Source organism: Trachypithecus francoisi, unplaced genomic scaffold (genome assembly GCF_009764315.1).
Source record: "Trachypithecus francoisi isolate TF-2019V2 unplaced genomic scaffold, Tfra_2.0 Lachesis_group1, whole genome shotgun sequence".
NCBI classification, from domain to species: domain Eukaryota; kingdom Metazoa; phylum Chordata; class Mammalia; order Primates; family Cercopithecidae; genus Trachypithecus; species Trachypithecus francoisi.
The window spans coordinates 162,410,537-162,425,647 of record NW_022681454.1 but is presented as its reverse complement, the minus strand read 5'-3'; the positions used below and the strand labels follow the sequence as shown (position 1 = coordinate 162,425,647).

The 15,111-nt window shown below is 39.1% G+C and overlaps 1 protein-coding gene and 1 long non-coding RNA gene across 11 annotated transcripts in view; one reads left to right on the top strand and one right to left on the bottom strand.

The window, feature by feature from the left end:
• Nucleotides 1–15,111, bottom strand: part of PALLD (palladin, cytoskeletal associated protein) — a 422,012-nt gene that overhangs the window by 51,328 nt on the left and 355,573 nt on the right. The gene's annotated exons all lie outside the window — the stretch shown is intronic.
• Nucleotides 5,119–13,175, top strand: LOC117086111. 2 transcript variants are annotated; one of them, XR_004438203.1, is made up of 4 exons: nt 5,119–7,978; nt 11,140–11,355; nt 11,754–11,846; nt 12,109–13,175. It is a non-coding gene; the product is annotated as an uncharacterized LOC117086111 (long non-coding RNA). The 2 variants fall into 2 exon arrangements; XR_004438202.1 differs by having other exon boundaries at nt 5,119–8,440.

Genomic DNA, 15,111 nt, shown 5'->3' with positions numbered 1-15,111 from the left:
AATATCTAGGTCTTTTCTCAAGTATCATGAGCTGTGGGAACATCAGCAAGTTCTAAACTCTGTCCTGTGTCTTCTGTTCCCTTCTATAATTATCCAGTAAAGTGATTACACTTAAGTCCATGAGAAGACAGACACACTTTCTTGGGAACTGAAAGGTGTAATGAGGAGATGGTTCTATGTTCTTAATAGGTACAGAGCATCAAATACTTAAACAACAAAGAACTTTGTGGGATCCTATTGAACTTGAGTGTTTTAAAAGTAGCCATGTCACTGCTGGGATTCACCACTGCCCTGAAATTCCAGATGTCTATGTGGTTTGGGTAGACTGTCCAGCACATGTGCTCTTGCATTCATGCATTTAGAACTGGCCCAGGAATAGAACTCATAAAAACCACCCACTAGCTCTAAAATCCATTATCCAGCACTCTCCATTCTGAGTCCCCAAATGCTTCATCTCCCTGCCTTTGCTGTCTCTCTTACACTTCCTCACTAGGGCAGCATGCATCCCCGTCCCAGGATGTTTACCTTCAACACTCTTCCACACCCTTCAGCTGACCTCTGCATCTGGATTGGAAGCCATCTGTGTGGCTCTCCTCAAAGGCGCTGCTCCCCTACTCTGTCCCCACCTGGGCTCACAATGGCCAAAGCCACAGCTGTGTTTTAAGTATTTTAGGCTTGGCCTGACGTCAGCAAATTGCTGTGTGTGGTGGCTCTGCTGAAGTAGCTACAGACATCATATCATGCCCTGTACCTGATGTGAGGATTCCCTGACCCCAGGATTAGGGAGTGCCTCTTGAGAGCCAGTCTTCAAAGAGACCAGGGCAGGAAAGCCCAGACCATGACTATATTGGTTCTAAACTTCTCTATGGGTCAACCTATTCATTCAGGCATTAAAAAGAACCACCATGTTTGCTAACCCAAGTGGGCTTAAAGCTGTGGAAGTGCTATCTTTAGTATGAAGTGACAGTTTAAGAAATTATTAATGTAGCATTTCACAAGAAATGAATGGGCATTCTAGTGATTTGGCTGCTAGTATATACTGCAGTGAAGAACTTTGCTAGAGTTTTGACTTCCCCATTTTTCAGTGGTTCAGTGAGGCATGAAGAATATAATATGCAGGGACTGGAGGGGGCGGGGAAAAGGAGCACAAACACATCTTTTGAATTTTAAAGTGTCTCACTTTATTTCTGTGCAAATGATAATCTTTTAAATACTTGAGTTAAATGAATTTCCTATCTGGAATGTGATGTGATGAAATGCACAATTTTACCATGTTCTTCTTCTTCATTAAGCTATTTTTAGAAAAGTTGATTTTCACAGAGATAAAAAAGGCCAAAAGAATGAAAGGTACCAGAAACGCAAGGTTGCCTATAGCTTTTGGAAATTACTTAGAAGTTATTTGTCATAGGAAATTCATTACTTCTTTAGTTTCTCCATTTTTTTTTTCTGCTGTCTTTTCTCTGAAAAAAAAAAATGAAACTGAACTTTTTGGAAATACTAGCCAGCTACTAGCTTGTGGGGTCATTGTGAGAATTAAATGATGAGCACAGTGCCTGGTTCGGAGTATGAGCTCTATAAATTATCTTTCGCAGAAGAAGAGAATCATATCAATCCTGGTTACTTTTACAAACCAGACCTTTTAAAACAGGAACAATGTTTAATTATTGCAGGGGGTTTCTCTTCACCTATTTCCATTGCAAGTGACTGGCAAAGGAACAGCAGTGGCAGGTGGGCCGATGGGGAACTGGTGATGGGGCTGTCGTGAGACCAGCTAAGATGGCTGGTTTTAGCACTGCTCCTCCCCCTTCTCCTCATCACGAAGCCGTAGGGCACTTACCATGTGTCTAGCACTGGAGACACACACCAACCCTAGGAGGCAGGGATTGTTATCCTCATTTAAAAAATTCACCATCAGTTGGTGAGGTCAAGTAATGTGTCCAAGGGCAGAACCTGGATGTGAAGGGCTGGCTGGCTCAGAAGGCCTGGTGCTACATCATTCTCTATAGAGTGCTCAGTAAACAAAAAAGGTTTGTTAAAATGTTGGCTATTATTACTACATATCACTTTTTCTCTGGGAAACTGCAACCCAAGTTTAAAATAAATGATGTGAAAGTAAACTTCCGCAAAACAACTTTTATTTAAATTGGAAATTCCTGGTATGTCTCTCTGGAGCAATATTTCGATTGCAAGTAATTTATCCCCTGCTCATAATAATAGAGAAAGGGTATTCATAATCATCTAGAAAAACTCTTGAGATCACAAAGCTAAAAAAAATGGGTGATCTATGAATAAATATGCTGTTGGTTTATATGCTTTCTTTCATATTTGACTGTATGATAGAAGCCATTGTATGAAGAGCTACAAGACTGCACCCTCTGAACCATAAGCTCCTCTGGTCCTGATATTTATAAGCACTTTAAAGGTAAGGAGGGTAACTTTTGGCATCTTCACAGCACCTGGCCAAACACTAAACATGGTGGACTCATCACTGTCAATGACAACAATGATACAAATTTCTTACTGCAATTTCTGTACCCCATTGGGTTCATCAGGCATATTCAATAGGACATTCCTATACTAGGAGGGTCCCATATTGGACTGGGAAATCTTAAAAATTTTCAAATGAAGGTAGGTAAATGAATTAGGGGTAAGCTGGTAGGTGTTCCCACAATGTATTCCCATCTGGCTAAGATTAGCTCAGTATCATATGCATGAGACTTCAATGTATCAATTACGGGAATGTATAAAATAGAAAATAAAACTCCTACAAGGGCTTCCCACTCAGGTAGTACCGGTTCAGTTCCATCTATAACTTTATTATAGTAATGCTTCAATTGTCTTTTAAAATTCTATTACTCATAGCTCAATTGATATCTTCATATCACAGAAGCTAGGTCCACTGCATGAAGGTCAATATCTAACAACTTGATTTGTTTAGCACTAACTTATGATTGCCCGTTGGGAAAAGGTATGTAAATCACAATCTTAAGAATAATCACAGTAAGGATTAATAAAAGACAAATAAGAATGTATTACACTAGGCTTATAGGAGGTTGTACGTACAAAAATAATTAAAATACATTCCCCTAAGGTTAGGGGAGAAGGCAGGGATAAAAATCTGGATTTTCTAGAAAGTACTATAAAAAAAAAGATTAAATTAAAATTGATTACTGCTTGGGAATATGTATAAGTTTAAAATGTATTGCAAAAGGACACAGGTTTCTTTACAAAGCCCTATTTGTTGACCTTCAATGCATTCTGAACCTTTTGTAAATTGTGTGACTTTCCAAACAAAGCCAGAACTGAACACAATTATGGAGGAGGGTTCAAGGGAGAAGTGACCTGAGTGAAATCAGCACATGACTTGAGTCTCTTTTAGAGAGACTTTTCCTCTGTACTTAGAATAAGAGCCATATTTGGCTCTGCCACAGAAAAACAGTAGCTTTGTATGTCTTAATGCATAAAGTTGATCTCTATTTGAAGTCATTCCATGTACCGAGAGAGAGAGAGAGAGAGAGAGAGAGAGAGAGAGAAGGAGCAATTGAAATTGATGACCAATTCCTAATCCTCCTGGAACTTCTCTGGAATATCAAAGGATGGCTGAGTCTCTCATGTAACATAAGGAATAGGAATGAGAGGTGGGGAGATGGTGCTCTTCAAGGGTCAGTAGCAATGTGAACTGTTTCTCAGAAGTTGACTCCTGCCGCTGGCTGCCAGATGTTGAGATCTCGTCTAGGAGGTCTGTGGAGATCCAGCTCTGTGGGATAAATGGTCACTTTGGCTCTGGGAGGGCTGCAGGATGTGGTCCAAAGCATTTATAGCCCCACCAGAAGGGCAGGATTTGTAGCCTGACATAAATTGCATATGATAAGGGACAGACTTTACCAGTGCCTGCAGTTGTGATGTGCCTGATGAATCTGACTAACACAGAACACTGGCGCTTCAGCCCCAGCCTGTTTTTTAGGGAGGAATCCGAGGTCAGCTTCTAAAACAGTTAACTCTGCATCACAGTTAAATGCCCAAAATGATTTTCATTTCTACTGATGCAAAGGCCAGTGAAAACTGCAGGAAGATATTAGTTGATTCTTATAAAAACTATGCTAATTTAGAGGACATTAAAAGGAATTAATACTGACTCTTCCTAATAGAAAATGTTTGGTTTTAATTCTTATCATGGACAAAGTACATTTTTGAAGAAAAATCTGTTTTTCAACCTTTTTTTTTTTCAATGCTTGAAGCAAAATCAGTGATCTCATTTCTAATTGAAACTCCAAAGAAAAGCTCCCTGTGAGACAGATTTTGAGGAACTTTAAGGTCTTAAGTATAAAATTTCTCTGAGATTTTGAAGAATTAGGGAAGAAAGGACAGATATTTTACTTTCTGTCTTCCAATGAAATGACGAATTTGGCATATTTTAAGGTTTCATATGGTTAATGTTTCCCCAACTTTTCATTTTCATTCATCATACAGTGGCTGGTGCCATCCCTTGTGTCAGTCCCATCATAGCTTATGCTTGCTGGGTAGAATACATCCAAAACAGTGGTATGCAGTCAGTATTTGTAAGAGTTGATTACTACTAAGGGCAGAGTGTCATCTCTTTCCAAACAAATAACCATTATCTGCTCCCCAATGTCTTTACAAAAAATAGCAATCCTCCCCTTCGCTGAGCCCTCCATTTTCAGTAGCTTCCTCTTTACTCTCAGGGAAGCCACTCAATAAATATCTGTTGAATTGAAGTTAAATCCCTAGATTTCTATGCAATGTAAAACTCCCTGTTCCATCAAGCTATATGGCATTCAGCAACACACAGTTGCATTTTCCTAAGGGAGTACTCTTAGAAATAAAGCCACTATCGTGCAGGTTATTTACAAGAAAAAACATGGAGTCAGCCCAGTAGAGAAATGTTCCAATAGTGTGGCTCCAGCTCTGCCACATTCTGTTTATGACTTTGGATACTTCATTCATCCTTTCTGGGGTAGTTTTTCAACTTTAAGGTCCTAATAAACTTTTAGATTTTATGACCTGTCCTCTTTAGCCCTGTAAGATTTAAACATTATAAAGAACCTAATTTCAAAGAAACGGGTAAACTTGGACAACTGAACAAGTCCAAGTATGGCGCTTATTTGTGTGTGTGCATATATTAACCTTATGCAGATGCTGTTTTCACACCGATTTCAACTGTTTTTGAAAAATGTATATATCAGTTTTTGGAAAACAGAAGATTTTAAAGGCATTTGAGAGGCAGATAAAAACAATTCCATGGTAAATCTTCTTACAAAAGGAATAGTTTATTCTGTGAATAATCTGTTCTGGGAATATTCTGTCAACGAACTGGCTAACACTAATTGTATTTTTTTTTTTTTCTTAAGACAGATATACCTATAGATAAATTCTACCCAGATCAAGATAAAAATGGCTTTTAGGTTTTATGTGTCTCAAAATAGCTTCTATGGGGCTAGAGTTGGATGTGGTTCTGCTATATAATGCTTTCCCTTAAAGGAAACATGCAAACTGTTTCAGTGGTAAGTGGCCAATGTTCTGTTAATAACCCTTTCCCCTCTTTCTGCCACAGCTCTTTGGATGTTTTGGCCTGATTTTGTAAATCTTCCAAAAATTCATTTGCCATTTCATTCAAATATGAAGATAGGGTTGTGCTATGCTCAGCAGTCCCGTGGCTTTTCTCTGCCCTCATTCTTGATATCTCTGCAGCCTCTGACAATGGGCTCACCCACTCCATCTTTCTTGAAGCACTCTTCTCCCTTGACATCACTAACACAACTCTCCTTGTTCTACTTCTGGGACTGTGCCTTACTTCCTTCACTAGTTCTTCTCCATCACTCTAAATATGGGTATCCTACCAAGATCTAAACTTTATGCTCCTCTTTGCACAAGGAGTTAGTCAACTGCATCACTCTTGCTCCCTGATCTCTTTAACCCAGCCCTCAGTCCTGAATTCTATTCTCCACTTCCATGTAATATAAATGTGCTACTTCACTTCAAACTTATGTCTAGACAGAGCTGCTCTCATCCCGACCTAACTTGTCTCCCTAAAATAATATCTGATATTTAAGATACCCACAATTTGTCCTCAAACAGTCCTAACAATCTTATCTCCAACTAATGCTGCTCTCTTTCTACCTTTTCATTCTTCTAAGTTTGTTACTCTTACTGTTCCCCAGACTGACTGAGTTTTCCTTCCTGTTGGCCTCTTCTCAGACGCTGCCCTCGTTTGGAAGGCCACCCCCACCAATTTCTCTCCATCCACTGTCTTCATCCTTTTGTGCCCATTTCAATGCCCATTTCTTCTTGAAGCTCTCCCTAGTAACATCTAGCAGTTCTTACTCCCTCCTCCGTGCTACTCCAGCCCACAAGGCTGGCACGGTACTGTCAGCTTGGCAGTGGCATTATCATCTCACACACCAGCCCAGATCGCCCAGAGCCAGATGTGTTCTTTCTTCTTATTACAGTGTTTTGCACATAGATGTCACTTACTACCTGTCAAAAGATTGCCAGGCATCCTTTTGTGTGGAATACAGGAAAGGGAAATGCAATCTTCTAATAAAGGAGATATATATGTATCAGAGCTCTTATAGTAACAGTACTTACATATTTCTGGCTTGTTAGTATCCAAAATGTGAAACTCCCAAACCCGAGTGAGAGCGTTTGTGAACCTGGTAATGCAGCTCCTAATTTGGCATCTGTGAGGCACTCCATCATGTTCCAGGCAGTGGCAGCCTGTACCAGTGCCCATTTTCCATTTTATTTGGTTATCATCAGTCAAAAATGCAATAAGTTTATGTTTACCTTGAAGAGAAGTGCCTCGGGGATATTTTCAGTACTTGGTGAGAACTTTAGTCATCTCTAGGCAGTACTTTGATAGGACCCATTCTTCCCATCCTGCACTGTTCTACAGCCACTTTTTCAAAACATAGACTGTATCCTGAGATAACAAAGTTGGTCCCTATACAGAGAGAGGAAACAGCTCCCTTGTGTGTCCATTGTGTAGTGTAGCAAGTCATAAAAGACCGGACAGAGTGTTTCTAACAAGGCTGCATTGAATGCCTGTGTTGGGGCTGGAATCTAAAGCACTGATGTCTGCCTGGAACATCACACTGATGTCTGTATTCATTTTTCAAGTGTTGTGAAGTACTGCCAGGAATTGCTTATGGCTGATACTAAGTTAAAGAATGTGTAGGTGGAGGTCATGCTTTATTTCTGGAAGGAGAATGAGGCCAATGGTTGAATGCATGGCAGTAAGCATTCACACAAGCAAGTAATGACTCACTCGTAGGTGGAGAATTGAATGAGTTTCTTCTTAAAGTCAATTTCCTGAAACTCCAAGTGTGGCAGACATCTGTTTTTATTCTCTACCATTCTTCTTTCATCTGGTAACCGCACTCCTCCCTCCCTTTACAGATCTGCTTCTACCCTATTCCTTGTGGGCCACAATCTTCTCGCCCTTGGTTGCAGGGTGAGCATGTGATCCAGGACTAGTCAACTGTTATATGGCTTCAGCAAATTATCCAAGGATAAGTATATAATCCAGGTCAGGCCAATCAGAGCCTTTCCCTGGGACTTTTCATACTGAAGATGGAAGGGAAATGTGTCTAAAAGGATAGAATCACCTCGAGTTCCTGGCCATCATGGAAGGGTCTACAAAAAGGAAACTAGTACATAAAAAACAGCCAATTCCTTATATAAAAGAAAAAGGGAGAGAGGCAGTTAAAATTGAAATACTATTTTAGCAGCTGGATCCAGATAACCCTCAGACCAGTTTTATCTCAGAATTTTTCTTTTTCTTTTTTTTCTTTCCACTTAAACTAGTTCAAATGGTCTCTTAACACTTTTTAGAAAGTGGCCTTGGAAACCAATAAGTCCCATTTCTTATTTTATGATATGCAAATGGAAACACAGGGAGATCAAGAAATTGCTGTTATCAGCTGGTTGGTACCAAAGGCCCAACAAGAACATCTTGCTGGTAAGAACAATACAAAAATTAATCTAATAGCACTATCAGAAGTTGATGAATCAATAAATGGATGAATTCATATATTGTTCATAAACTTGTGAAAAAAACTACCAGAAGGGCTAAAAACAAATAGTTTAAAGTGTTTACCTCTGGAAAGTAAGACTAGAATGAGGTGGAGGGAGGATATCTTTTATTTTTGCATTTTATACTCTTCTATACTGTTTGTTGACTACGTGCATATAAAAAATATAGTGCTCAAAAAGACTCTTAAAACATAAAACTCCAGAAGTTTGTAACTTCAAGAAGGTCTTAGTTACAACATATCCTGGAAGCCTGAGAAGGGTATCCATTCATCCATTTCCTGTGTTTAAAGCCACCAGGGGAGGTCTTTTCCAAAGAATTTCATCAAGCATGACTATTGCTACTACTACTGCCAGCATCAACAGCGTCACCACTATCTAGTGATGACAGGTAACTGTTACAGAGCACGTACTATGTACCAAACACCATTCAAAGCACTTTATCCATCTAAACTCATTTAATCTTTATAAAAACTCTAGGAGAGAGGCCACTTTTATTATCTCCATTTTACAGATGAGAAAATTGAGGCACAAAGATATATAGTAAGTTGTCCAAGATTATGCAGCTGGAAAGAAGTGGAGATGGGACTTAAACTGAGGAGCTCTGGCTCATGACCATGATGTTACCACATCTGTAACCAAAGCACCACGACTTATCTCGTATTTACCACATGCAGTGTGACTTCCTCAGATACAGAGGACTTTTCTGATTTGGGCTCCACTCAAGACTATGGCTCTAAGTCTGCCCCTCCTATCCTCTGTTTCTTGGTTACTGAGATATAGATATTGCAATGGCGCCCAAAACAGCTATAGAGACAGCCAGGCTATGTTCTGAACACATTCCATACATATAATTTTAGGTAGTCATGTCTTATATGCTACGCTTAAAAACATTTATTGGAAAAACTATAACAATGTACAAAGCAACCTGAAGGAGTTGATTTTGAAACTAAGAAGTTAAATTTGCTTCCAGAATTTCTTATTTCAGCATAAGTACCATCAACTAGCACTCATTATATTGAGAAACTAATGAGTTGTTGGTCTGTACTAGCCAAACATCATGTATTTACAGCTAAATATTGTACTTCCAAAATGTGAACAGGAAGATGAAACCAATTAATAAAGGTTCTTACTTCATATTTTCCAAGTATAATATTCATTCGAATTTCTGAGAAAAATCAAGACATATATCACATAAGGGCAATAAATACTACCACGGAATTTCATGGTATGGAAGTTCCTACATACTTATGGTTTTGTCCTTCACTCTCCTTCTTGAACACAATGTTTGTGGTAGAAAAATAAATAAATATAAGAAGAATAATTTCCAAAATAATTGGATTTGAATTCTTAAAAATAGCTTGGTATTTATTTATGTGTTTGTTTATGAAAAACACAGGGTCTTGCTCTGTCACCCAGGCTGGAGTAAAGTGTATCATCTTGGCTCACTGCAGCCTCAAACTCCTGGGCTCAAGTGATCCTTCTGCCTCAGCCTCCTGAACAGCTGGAAATACTGGTGCGTGCCACCACACCCAGTGGGATTTTTTTTTTTTTTTTTTAAATAGAGACAAGGTCTCACTGTGTTGCCCAGGCTGGTCTCAAACTCCTGGGCTCAAGCAGTCCTCCCACCTTGGCCTCCCCAACTGCTGGTATTACAGGCGTGAGCCACGACACATGGCCTAAATAGCTTTGTTTTTAAATCACCGACAGCCCCTTTCAGCATCTCCTGCCACTGGGCTACTTTGTGCTTTCCCTGGTAGAAGTGACTGTGCCACCAATTATCTGTGTGGCCTTGACTAAATCATTCTCGGTCTGACTTTCTTCATATCTTTGCAGTATAGTTGGATTATTTTTAAATAGTCCCCTTTAAATATTTTTCAAATGTGCCCATGCTATAAAATTCACTCTTTAGTCTTTCAAGATTGTACATCTGAATATCACTAATATCACTCATCTGTTATGCTGTTCCATCTCTTGAGATACTGTATCACTAAATATGATTCAATTTAGAAACATTATATCACATGGTGAACACTATAAAGATTACTTTTCAAATTTCTATTAAGATAGGCCTATAACTGAAGAACTAAACATTTCTGAATAAATAATAACAATGTAGCCAATAACATTTTCTACATATTTTGGTCTTGCAATCAATGTGAGGAATGCACATTTGGATCTGGATTCTCAGAGTAATTTACTTCCTCTTACAAGTCTACCATTGCTAGTTTAAGTGCTAATGGCCAAGATATACAAGCCAAGGGGTCTTTATTTGTGGTGTGAATGCAGGGCTTGCCTGATCTCCAGACTCCCTTCCCAACCTCTCATCTGAAGAAGGAGAAAGTTCTTGAAAAAGCTCAAAAATGCATTTTGGCAAGCTCAAGAGATGCAGCTTAGCAGCATGAATTAAGAGACTTGTGACTGTGGAAGAGAACAGTAAATTTTAAATGGCTTTGGCCCTTCTTAGCTTTTGACCAGCTGACCTTGACATTCCTTAGAGGCCAAAGGATGAGATGCAGTGAAGACAGTGCTGCCTAGCCATTTCCCCTCAGGAGGCAGAACCAGTCCTTCCAGCAGTAGATGAAGTCTATCCAGTGTGTCTTGGGGAGAACTGTAATAAATGAGGTTCCCTCCCTGAGAAATGACTAAAACCACAAAAATAATTTCTTAGATGAAACAGCTCAATTATCTAATGTAATTACTCCTAAGGAAAAAATGAGAGAAATTTATCATAGTTACATGAAGTTTCCAATGTGGTTATATATGACTGTGTATAGTCAACAGTTATTCATCTGGCGTTCTATCAAACAGAGTTTTCTATAATATGGTATCTGTGACTGTTTCCAATACAATAAAAATGCTGTAAAATCTTGAAATGCTTTTCAAAAGAATACTTTATAGAATAGATGTACAGCTGTAGTATTGAGCTTATTTTGCTATACTTTATTAATCTTTCCCAAAACATGTAAATAATGAAGTTTGTTGCACACCACATCTGGATTTCATGATTATTCTGTAAGACTTATACAATAGATGGCCCTTCATTTAGGGAAGTAGTATATACACCAGAATGTGCCTTTTCTTTATAAGATTTAAAACAATGGAAAAAGTCACTGAAGTATGTATAGTATCTGTGTGCCGAGATACACAGGAAAGCATGGATCGTGTGGATGGAAGGAACCGGGATCATCTCATCCAGCTGAGTAATAAGTAGGTTTGGTGCAGTGCCACACAGGAGGCCACCAGCAGAGCCCAGAGTAGTAACTGGGTTTCTTCATTCTTAGCCTCTCAAGTGATGAGACCAAGGTGAGAACTCCTTTCACTAAAAGGCTTAATCTTTTAAATAACTGAACCAGAAAGTCATTTCTAACAAGAATACAGATAAACATTACAAAGAACACAGAAAAGATATGTTCAAAATCTGTCAGGTTCCAACAAGGGATACTTTTTCCCTGAAGAGAGAAGATGAACCATTGCCTAGAAGTAATGTGTAGCTGACTGTCCAGCGGTTCTATGTCTGAGTAACACAGTCTCATCACTCATGTGTATGTGTGCATATATACATGTATATGGCTATAGTGGTATCAGCAATCATGCATATTTTCAAGCTTAAATATGATGAAATTGTTAAAGGACTATAATCCTAAGTAAAACGAATACAGAGTATACTTAATTACACTTCTGTTCCCAACTTGTCCTTTTAGGCATGATCTTATCTCTTGATTGTGGCCACCAGTAAAGAAAAGCATATCTCTAATCTCAGAAGCACAAGGAGTTCATATAGGAAACCAAGATTAGTAAGTATTTTTGTGGTGACTACCTTTTGAATAAGACAGGATTAATGTAACAGTTAAAAGTATAGAAATAGAAAAGTTACGAATTTACTAGTGATTTTTTTCTTTGCTGTGGACATTTGTTGATCTTTAAAATATATCATGGGAGCAAATAAAACATCTACAGAATTTACAAAAATGTCAAAATGAACCAGAAGACATTAAAGTCATTCATGATATATGTTAATGACCTAATAGAGGAAACTTTTTTTTTTTTTCCTTTCAGGAGCATCATGCTATCATTTTTCAAAATTACTATGTAGGATCGGTGGAACACTGGACACTGACGGAGTGGGCCCTGCATCCTTCACTGCTTCCTCATGGCAGGATCTCCAGGAACGAGGCCCTCTTTGCCTGTCTCCTCCCTTTGTGGCGAATATGGGTGGGGGATGGATCTGGGCGTGCTCAGATCAGCCCCTCCCTTGCTCTTCTCTCTTTGGATCTTGCTCGCAATCAGAGGGCTTTTTCTTCCTGTGTTTTGGAGGGTGGGATCTGCGTGGAGCTGTTCAATGCTGCCTGTGACTGGGTATTAGTATGCTTAGCTCCCTTGCTAACAAGTGCACCTTCAAAGCAATAGTCATTATTTAGCATTTATCGGAAGAGGCTGGCCCCAGCTCTGGTGAAAGGCAGAGAAGGTGTGGGTGGCCTCACATGTTCTCAATGTCACAAAATGATAGCATTAAACAGACCCACTCCCTCATGGAAGGCAATGTGACGACCTTCTATGGATATTGCAACATGTGTCTCTGGCAGCAGGATCTCAGTCCTTATGTAATGGATATGGGATGACTTCCTCCACTTCATGGATATGCTCTCCCTAAGCAGATCTGGCAGATGCAAATTTATCCGCATCTTTTCATTACCAATGAAGTTTTAGTATCCACATCCCGTCTTTGTAACCCTTTTTATTTCAGCTGATCTAAATAATTAGTTCAGATTTACCCTGACAAATGTCTTTTACCTTATATTTTTAGTTTCTTACCTTATAACAAAATACTACCATTAAGTTTTGATTATGAAAATGGCTGAAGGCAAGGGACCATATAAGAGAGTGCAATCAACAACATAGTCTTTTTGCCCAACAGAATTTGACATTTTTGGCTTAGAGAATTAAAGTACAATGACTGTTCCTGAAAATCAGCACAGTAGTCATGATAAAACCTTTTTCTTGGCTGGGCACAGTGTTGCATGCCTGTAATCTCAGCACTTTGGGAGGCTGAGGCGGGAGGATCACTTGAGCCCAGATCTTGAGACCAGCCTAGGCAACACAGTGAAACCTCGTCTATGCTAAAAATTAAAAAAAAATTAGCCAGGTGTGATGGTGTGAGTCTGTAGTCCCAGCTACTTGCTTGAGCCCAGGAGAACAAGGCTGCAGGGAGCCACGATCACACCGCTGCACTCCAGACTGGGTGGCAAAACAAGATCCTGTCTCAAAACAAAGCAAAACAAAACAACTTTTTCTTTTTAAAATTGAACTCCTTGTTATAACTGCAGACATTTCTATACAATATTTCTTTTTAATCTCTTTTGAAATTAAATCCTATTTTTAAAAGAATACACATGATTAAATAAAAACAAAAAACCCCTCCAAACCCTATTGGATTTCCAACCTCAGCTCACAACTGATACCTTATATAAAAGTTAACTAATATCAGTCTTCAACAGGCCAGGGATGGTGGCTCATGCCTATAATCCCAGCACTTTGGGAGGCTGAAAGGGGAGGATCACTTGAGCCCAGAAGGTTGAGACCAGCATTGGCAACAAAGTGAGACCCAGTCTCTACAGAAAACTAAAAAATGAGCCAGGCATGGTGATGCATGCCTGTAGTCCCAGCTACTTGGGAGGCTGAGATGGGAGGATCAAGTGGACCCAGGAGGTCATGATCTTATGGCCACTACACTCCAGCTTGGGGGACAGAGTGAGACCCCAGCTCTAAAAAAATAAAAATAAAATAAAATAAACAAAAAAAATTCAACATAAATGTGAATCTAAAACTGTAACATTTCAAGAAGGAATCACAGGAGAAAATCTTTGTGACCATAAGTTAGGTAAAGATTTCTTAGATAAGACAACAAAAGGGAGATCCATAAGAGAAAAAAAAATTGATGCACTGGGGCTTCATCAAAATTAAAAACCTCTGCTCTTCAAAATGCAAAAGATACAAAGAGAACACTGAAAAGTACATCTTCATCTCTTACTTTTTCTTACCAGTCCAATCTCCCTCTCCAGCATCAACCAAATACTATTACCATTTCTCGAGTTCCCTCCTAAGCTACCCCATACATAATAAGCATATAGATACATACTGTATGGTGGTTCCAGTGCTTTTTTACTGAGTTTTAAAAAAAAATACAAAACTTCCATATTCGATAGATTTATTTGATTATTCAGTGTAGTCCTACACTCCCAACAGCATTCACTGGTCATCCATGTAGCTGAGGCAAAATTCTTTGGAAGTAATTAGTTTTGAAGTTTACTTAAGCAAATACAGAAATAAAACATTAAAATCTTTAATTTGTTTGCCTTGGTTAAAACAAACAAAAATATTCCCTAAGTTATCAGCTCACTGTGTATTATTTAGGCCATACTTCATATTTTAGCTATGTCAGCTGTGGTATCCTGGGGGAAAGATGTTGTCATCTGGGGCCTCACACCAAAATATTATTTGAAGTACATAGAAACCAGCTTCTTCAATTTCTTCAATTTCTTTGGGTATTGTTTTTAAATAATGAAATTCTCTCTTAAAGAAAAATAAGGATCTCTTTAGTCACACTGAGGACTAGAGGGAAGTATTTGCCTCAGGCTGAATTTTTTGTTTTTTTGAGACTCTGTCACCCAGACTGGAGTGCAGTGGCACGATCTCAGCTCACTGCAACCTCTGCCTTCTGGGTTCAAGTGATTCTTGTGCCTCAGCCTCCCAAATAACTGGGATTACAGACGTGCGCCACCAGGCACAGATAATTTTTATATTTTAGTAGAGACAGGGTTTCACCATGTTGGCCAGGCTGGTCTCAAGCTCCTGACTTCAAGTGATCTGCCCACCTCAGCCTCCCAGAGTGCAGGATTACAGGCTATTGCCACTGTGCCTGGCTCTCAGACTGAATTAAAATCACCTTTCACACTCCACAGCACAACTCACTTCCCAGATGACTCACTCAACTATTGGAGTGAGCAAGAAGAATACTCCCATCTCTATTATCTTGTTTTATTTACTTCACAGCATCTATTA